This window comes from Mirounga angustirostris, unplaced genomic scaffold, assembly GCF_029215605.1.
Source record: "Mirounga angustirostris isolate CCGP_5_RB_7025 unplaced genomic scaffold, mMirAng1.0.hap1 SCAF_7, whole genome shotgun sequence".
Classification (NCBI taxonomy): Eukaryota; Metazoa; Chordata; class Mammalia; order Carnivora; family Phocidae; genus Mirounga; species Mirounga angustirostris.
In genome coordinates, this window is record NW_026991715.1 from 66,649,325 (window position 1) to 66,658,435 (window position 9,111).

Here is a 9,111-nt window from a genome sequence, read left to right on the forward strand (position 1 = left end):
AGTAGACTCATTGTGATGTTTGCTGCAATTTTGAAAGCAAGTCAAACATTAGGTGCTAAGCCTGAATCAGCCTAGAGTTGAGGTAACGTTGTGTCGTTGTTATGGGTACAAACAGAAAGTAGGAAAAAAGATCTAAAACGACCATCTTCATTTTAACCCAGACTTTTCTGAAGGCCTTTGAGAGAATAACAGCATGTTAAGGGGATTGTGGCAGTTTTCTTTTTGTGGAACAGGGCAGGGGGTGAAACACTTCTGATACAAAGAGAAAATGAAAAAGACAGTATCAGTTGGGAGAATCCCAGCATGCTGTGATGGCCCTCAATTACCACACCCGTCAGGTGTCTCCTGATTATAACTTACTGCGGGACACCGGAGCCTGTGTATTTGAACATATCATCCCAACAAGCTGTTACACCTCCAAAGTGCTTCAATATCCTTGTTATTTTAGGAAGCAGAATGGTAAAGCAAGCTCCAAGGAGATCGGTATTCATATTTATTTAAACATTGTCATTTAATCTAGTATTTCTTGAAAACTGAGCAGCCACATTCCTTTCTTTCCTTTTGATAACAAATGCTAGATTTTTATGAGAAAAAAAATGCACAGTTAACAGAGTATCAGCCAGTAGAAGCAACACAGCATTCCAAGTTTTGTCTTCATGTTCTGCCTCAATGCTTCTTGGCACTTGGATAACTTACTGCCAAAGACCTCTCTGCACTGAGCTCCCATGACATGAATTAAGTAACTATGAGAATGTTCACTAGATCCCTAACTGAAAGTGTGATGGTTGCGCTAACATATTTTAGACAAATTTATTAAATCATATCTACAATACAAGTATGAACAAGTATTGCAGCCTAAAGAAACCAGGGTTTACAGACGTACATGACACGGTTTTAGTGGCCATTTCAGTTAGGTAAATATGTTTTCCCTTAAGTGACACCTTGAAGAGAAGTTTTCTTCCAGAATAGTAGCCATACTGTGACTTTAACCAGCATGTGCCGAGTGTCTATTGTGTAGCAGGCATTGTTACAGTCACTCAAAGGAGACCCAGAAGAACTGAAAATAAGTGTAGGTACTGCTTGTTAAGGACCTACACACTCTGCCAGGGCCAGGCTTCTGCAAGTTGCTTCAAGCACAGTGGCATCTCTGTGTGCACCATGAAGAAGCCCTAAGGTCTGCAGGGACTGGAGAGTTTCTGTTGGTAAAGGGTTAAGAGAGCTCTGGTTATAAAACCCAAATTGATTTACGCTTCTCTATTCTGTCTTTCTGATTAAAGTGGAGAATGTTAGAAGTGAAAGGATGGGGAGGTAAGCATTTGAGCCATCTGTCCTCCACCCTGGAGTGCCCACATAGTACATGGGAGGGCAGGCGCGAGATACAGTGCTGGGCTGAAAAAAAGAAGGGAAAGAGAAGTACTGGTCTTGAAGCTTCTGTTAGTCAGCTTGTGTTTAACTGAAGAGAATTTAAAATGTAAAGGGAGTCTTGCCAACACGTCAGAAGTATCTTTGTCTATGGGTTTGTGCTCATTATATGAATCTAGGCTAGATCTGAAGTGATGACTCATTGCAGCTCTTCAATTAGGCCTTCTTCTAAAGAAGGATATTTAGCTACAGACTCTCCGCTTGATCTGTGGAAGTTCCATGCTGATGGTAGTCGTGTTGTTCTTTGGAGTATCTTTTGAAGTGATGTATTCACCAAGTACATACCAGAGCACAATGAAAAAATCAAGGATTCTTTCCACATTATATGTTACATTAAAAAAAAGTTTCTTCTTAAGGTTCCTAAATCTAATAAATGGAAATGTAGGTCTTAGATATAATGAAGAAATTTGCAATAACTTCTAACAACAGCTGGGGGTAATACTGTGAAAATTCAGAAGATTGCTCTCTTTTTTAGAATAAATCCCAGAATTTCTATAGAGTTCACCCCATGAAAATAAGGTTCTGTAATTTGCCTGGGAAAGGCTTACTGAAGAACACACCCCTGATCCTGACACAAAAGTATAAGACTGTTGGCTGGAGAGTGATTTTTATTTATTTATTTATTTATTTTTATTTATTTTTAAAAAATATTTATGTGACAGAGAGAGACACAGAGAGAGAGGGAACACAAGCAGAGGGAGTGGGAGAAGGAGAAGCAGACTCCGTGCTGAGCAGGGAGCCCTATGCGGGGCTCGATCCCAGGACCCTGGGATCATGACCTGAGCTGAAGGCAGATACTTAACGACTGAGCCACCCAGGTACCCCGAGTGATTTTTATTTTTAAGCGTAGTGTCTCAGATATATCTCGCTTTAAAATAATTCAACCATCTGCATTAAACCATTTAAATAGGTATTCACTGGGGCGCCTGGGTGGCTTAGTTAATTAAGCATCTGACTCTTGGTTTCAGCTCAGGTCATGATCTCAGGATTGTGGGAATGAGCTGTGTCAGGCTCTGTGCTCAGTGTGAAGTCTGCTTGAGATTCTCTCCCTCCACCTCCACCCCTTACCTCTCTCCCAGCTCACACATACTCTATCTCAAATAAATAAATAAATAAATAAAATCTTTAAAAAAGCATTTGAGAACAGTTAATCTAGCAATTTATTCATGTTCTTGTTATTTCATTGGGAAGATAAAATACACAAAACAGTTTAGAGAATGATGAAAAATATCATAGTGTCCAAGGCCTTTTTCAGAAAGACAAGGGAAAAACAGGTTAGGATAATCTAGAAGAGTTGACAAACATTTAGGAAAGATTGGAGCTAGAGTTGGCTTCAAATGTTCACTAGAATTTGAATCAACTTGAAAGTGGGAACAGAAGGAAGAGAATTTTAAACAGAAATAAGAGTTTTGACAGCAAGTAAATAGGCCACAAGAGGTGGAGGGTCATGAAGAAACTGGCCTGGGTGGAGAGTCCAAATAGATCGGATGAATAAAGTGGGGCAAGGTTGGAGGTCTCAAGGCTTGGAGTAGTTCCAGAACTTAGAATTGACACTATAAGTGGTAGAAAGTATTGTAGTTGCTTGAGCTATAGAATAATACCCTTCACTTACTTGCTTTCCTGTGCTTTCATCCTCTCCCCTAATCCCAAATAGTAGATGGAAGGAGTGGATAATCAGTCTTGAAGTTGGAAAAAGTTGGCTTTAACCTAGTAAGCAGAGGATGTACATGTTCAGAGGTGGACCACAAGAAGAGGGAGGAAATGCAATACCAGAGACAGAAATTGGTTACTGTTCCAATTTTAACATTTCTAGTTGTGTACTGGGGAAAGGGAGACTAAACTTTCCTATATCTCAGTTCTCTTTAAAATGGAAATAACTCTTAGACTATGATAAGAATATTAAAAATTGGGGCACCTGGGTGGCTCAGATGGTTAAGCGTCTGCCTTCAGCTCAGGTCATGATCCCAGCATCCTGGGATCGAGCCCTGCATCGGGCTCCCTGCTCAACGGGGAGCCTGCTTCTCCCTCTCCCTCTGCTTCTCTCCCTGCTCATGCTCTCTCTCTCTCTCTGTATCTCTGTGTCTCAAATGAATAAATAAAATCTTTAAAAAAAAAGAATATTAAAAATTATGCAAGATATCTGGTGTAGTGCCTGGAATCGAGCACACATGAATGGAGAGTCTCTTTTACAAGCATCTCTTTCTCAGCCTTGCTGGAAGTCTTCAAGATAATATATTAGAATGACCATACTCTTGGGTAGACTTAGACCACAGTAGTATTTAAAATAACACATCACAAAGAACAAGACTATGGAAGATAAATAATCCCATAAAAAGCACTGAAGGGAACAATAGAAGAGGGTCCGAAAAAATTGATTTCTAAGTTGGCCTTGGATGGACCTTGAAAAAGGGTTAAGACTGGGAAGTGAGGTATTGTCAATTTCTTCTCCTTATCTGGAAATTTTAGTTCATTCCAGTCAAGAATCCATCTTTGCAATTGGATTCTCTGCTAAAAATTATATTGATAGACCTGAAAATTTAATTTTCTCATCAGTTTGAATACGGTCTTATGGCATTGTACCTTTGGACTGAAAAAGATTAGAACTTGTTCCTCACCCTCCTCTAAAAGATTTCATCATCAAAATTTTCTCCGATCTGGGATCTGGGAAGACGGAAGGTAGCAAATAAATAGTCACTTCTCTTTGTATTTTTCCCTTTAAGTCTTTCCCATAGGAATAAATTAAAATCTCTACTGTTGTTGCTGTTTTGTGGTTTTCTGTGGTTATCTGCAACGTGGTTTCATTTTGAAATGAAAAATTTTGCTTAGATTCCAGCACCTCTTCCTTTATTTTAAGGGTTGTGAAACTGTGTTGAGGTGTTGGAGGACAGGAGGATGCTTTGTATGCTCACAGTGACTTTATGTTGATTAACTTGAATTCTCTCAGGTATTCATGTAAGCATTCCCTTGCTTCAAAATTTTGACTAAGTACACAGCATAGGAATGCTCACAAATTGTTGTAAAACCTTATACCTATGGTTTGAATATAATCATAACTAAATGTCTTAAGTAAGACCCTTATTTTTGTGAGGTGCAGAGCTGTTGGCCCTTTAGGATTAACTGGCAGTTTCTTTAAGACCCATCTGTTTAGGAATTAGATTCACTTGAGTGCAATATCAAATTAGATTGAGAAACAGTAAAAAATGGATTACTCTGAATTTCATTCTTAAAGCTCCTATTAATACACTAATGGCCTCCTCTAGCTTCTTTTCTTTAGAACTCAGTTGACAAATAACAAACATATGCACTTGAAATTTATGGATTCTATGAAGGTACATATATCTTGATTTGTCTTCCATTTGTAAAAGTAGCTGCATTCTCATCTCTTATTGAAATTGCTCCCCTCCTGGTAAGTATTTTCTCCTCCATTCCCTTGTTTCACATTACAAATACCAGATGAACTCCATTCTAAGAACATAGCATTATAGAACCATATTTAATGCCAAACAACTCAATTTACATGAGAGGTTGAAATCAAGATAGTTTAGTTTGAGGTTCCTTATATATCACTTAGTGGCAAATTTGAGTTTGGATCCCAGTCCTCTTGAATACCATGGGTCAAGTGGAGTTTTCTATCTCATTGTATTATCTTCTCTAGGCCAGGCTATAAAGGGATTATTTTAACATGTGGCATTAGAGGATATTCTAGAATATGAGGATCCCTCTTCTCCCAAATACCTGCTGTATAATGTGTCCTTTTGCCTGAGATTCTACTAGCAAAGATTCCCTCCTTAAAACATAATATAGCTATACAAAAACTGCTTTTAAAATGCCACTATTCTTTTTAAAAAACAACTCTTTAGCACCTAAGAATTATTTCATTTCATTGGGTTGCTGACCTGAGAAAGGCTGTAAGGAAGTGAAATGTCTTGGAGGAGATGTGTGGGAGACCATTTCAGAGCAAGGGGCATATCTCCAATAGGAAGGTGTGGTGAGGGTGTATGTGTGTACCTATATGTGTAAGACTGTTCTCGTGGCAATGGTACATTCTGGTGAATGTTGGGGAGAAGATGGAAAAAAACAGATTGGAGGGCTATGGCTCTCCTAAAGGTAGTATATTTGCTAGACACCTAGGTACTGTGACAGTATAGGGAGAAGAGTATGGAGGGACTTCCATAATTGTTATCATGAGAGGTTGCGGGGAGAGGAGGGTGGGGGGAGAGGGGGAGGGTAGGAACACTGATACACAGAAATTATAGATACATACAGTCTGCTTGTTGCCACGTGAAACACTCTTTATTCTAACAATTATCCCAGTTCAAAAATGTACATTAAAGCCTGGATTCTATGACATATATAAAAACATACAAATGTAAACATGAACATAAACATAAAAGAGGGCAAAGAACTTCTGGTAACACCCCTATATCAATGTTAGTGATGCCACCTCCAATTAGATAATACGGGTCAGGCACCACAAGTCAAAAGGTGATTTAATTGAGTGAGAACCGAATGGAATAACTATTCAAGAACTTCATGGAATGCCACATGCCGATGACAACCTGCAGGTGGCAGAGGATGGAGTCTCTTTTACAAGAGAAACATGGCAACCTTAACTAGCAAATACTGAGAATTGAGCTTGGACTTCGGTTGCACAGTGTTAGTAACCCACTGTGGGACCCTGGTGTTATACTGTGGAGCGCTACTGTGCTCCCTCCTGAGATGAGACATTTGTGTTCCAGTGATTGGAATGATTCTAACGATATTAGAAAGAACCTCTTTTGGCCCAGAAGGGCTAAAAGAGAGTAAAGCAACCTAAATACATCTAGAAAGAGAAGAAACATCATGAGAGAATGTATTTATGAAGATATGGAAAGAAAATGAAAGATGAGAGTCTCTTAAAATGTATCAGAGCATTTGTGGAGGGTTTAGGATTCAAGATGTTTCTTTAGACAGCACAAACGGGCAATGAAGCGATACAATGACCATTTGCTGTGGGTAATCTAAGTTTTTTTTGTTTGTTTGTTTTAACTTTTTTTATTATGTTATGTTAATCACCATACATTATATCATTAGTTTTTGATGTAGTGTTCCATGATTCATTGTTTGCGTGTAACACCCAGTGCTCCATGCAGTACGTGCCCTCTTTTAATACCCATCACCAGGCTAACCCATCCGCCCATGCCCCTCCCCTCTAGAACCCTCAGTTTGTTTCTCAGAGTCCATAGTCTCTCATGGTTTGTCTCCCCCCTCTGATTTCCCCCCCTTCATTCTTCCCTTCCTGCTATCTCCTTTTTTTTTTTTTAACATATAATGGGTAATCTAAGTTTTTAATACTTTCCTCACACCTCCACCTCACTTATCCATACACAGAAAGTTTTCTGTAGGTGAACTATTGACTTAATATTTTCCATGAAGGTAAAAAATTATTTAGCAAGAACAAGACCATTTTAAGGTAGTACATTCCTAAAGTTGAATAAACTTCCATTATCTCATCCGACTCACCTTTGTTGCAAGGCTGACATTTAAAAGTTTCATCCTTATGCATCATTAATTTCAAATGTATCTTTTTAGATATTTCAGGTTCTCCAATATTTGGAACTATAGACTATACCCTTAGTAGGTTCTATCTTATTTACCTCATTTATTTTATATGACTAAGTTGGAATTTGCCTTAGAGACCTCAATCTCAGAGAGAAAACAGTATTTTATTACTTGCAGGTACATAAACCCTTTCTTAATGATTCAACGTTGTTAGCCCCTATTGGGCCAAAGTGATTGAAATTCTCTGTACTTAGTGTTTTAGCATTTGCAAGTAACTTTATCAGCATACATATTTCACTGCCTACTCATCCTAAATAAAGGCTATACTTTTGATAAAGTTATTGCTAGATTTTGAATAGTGACTCAAACTTCAGCTGGTCAGTACAACTTTATTTCTGGAGATTTCGCTTTCAAAAACCAAGTGCATTGCTGCATTCTAATGACCTGTATATGTGACAGGACGAAGTGTGTATACACTGCCTACCTTCCTGATGTAGCTCCCAAGCAAAGGCACTCAGACAAGCCCCACGTTCTGCAGAAATCACGGCAAAGAGATGTTGTTCAGTGGCTTTTAGTTTGGACTTTCAGTCTCTGAGTGGTGTTGGGCAAGGTATTTGAACTCTCATGCCCCAGTTAATTAACAGGTAAACAGGTTTTTTTTTTTTAAAGATTTTCTTTATTTATTTGACAAAGAGACAGACAGTGAGAGAGGGAACACAAGCAGGGGAACTGGGAGAGGGAGAAGCAGGCTTCCCGCTGAGCAGGGAGCCCAATGTGGGGCTCAATCCCAGGACCCTGGGATCATTACCTGAGCTTAACGACTGAGCCACACAGGCACCCTGGTAGACAAGTTTTTTGATACCTTTTTGATTAAACCTGATACGAAGGTTTACTGATACCTAATTCATAGTGTTGTGATGTTAGAATGTAAAGCTTTAGAACAATGCCTGGTGCACAGTTCAACTTGAATACAGGGTTAGCAGTTGTTATTTTGAGACCATTAAGTTGGAGCTCTGGGTCTCAAGTTGAAGTGCTTTGGAATGACAGTAGTAGCTCCTTCTATGATGCTAATTAAGGTTTTGGGGAAGAACATTCTACAAGTTCCTTAGATTTGTTCATGTTTAAGGATCATTTGGGAGAAAAACATTTTAGAAACATCTAACCAAATGCTTAAGTACAAACAAATTCCATTCCTTTTTGTTCATTTGTTTCTTTCTTCCTCATTCCTCTCTATCCCACTCACTCTGGTGCTATAGAACACATTTGTCCAATATCCCTTATCTTGTGTCTTTGTATACGTTACAATTATTGAGTCACATCAGCTTTTTCATCTTCAGGATAAGTGATTCTTATTCGGTAATATTTCCACTTATATCTGATTTTTTTAACCTAAAATTATTTTTTCTACTATCTTATTCCTTCCCCAAATCTACATTCTCCTTAGTTTAAAAAAAAATAAAACCTGGACAAGGTCTTTAGGTAAGGGCCTAACCAACAGTAGCTATGACAGGAGACTTTTTTCTTGTGTTTCTGTATTAAATCTTATTTATCCAAATATTGTTTGTTCATTTTTGAACAGCTCAATATTGCATGTATAATGAATAAAATGATCTTATGCTGAATGTTTACAATCCCTAGTTAGCATTCGTGGTGGGCATTTTCCCTAAATATGCAAGTGGTCTTAGCTAGTGTCTATGAAATGTAATAAAGTAGTGAACTACTTATCATAACTCTGTGGTGCCCTAACGAAGGTGTCATTAAATAACCTGAAGCCTTATACCATATACCCCCACCCTGTAGGAATCCATAACAACAGAGTAGGCTTGTCATGAGTGATACACATGGACAGTTTTACCATGTTATAATTCTTTGGACTAATCAAGTGTCAAACTGCTCAGTGTGTACCAAGTTAGGCTTAGGAAGAACTATCATGTAGGCTTGATAAATATGTGTCCAAGAAATAAGTCATTAAATGAACAAATGAATGCTTTGAATTAGGTATCCCTTGTCTTTCTATTATAAATCAGTAATTGAAGAATATAGAGGTGTGAGAAAAATACCATGCAATATCTATTTACATACCATTCCTCAGAGTTTGACCATGTCTTACTTTTTTTTTTGTCCCAAGGCTCTGTCTGCCATCACGGG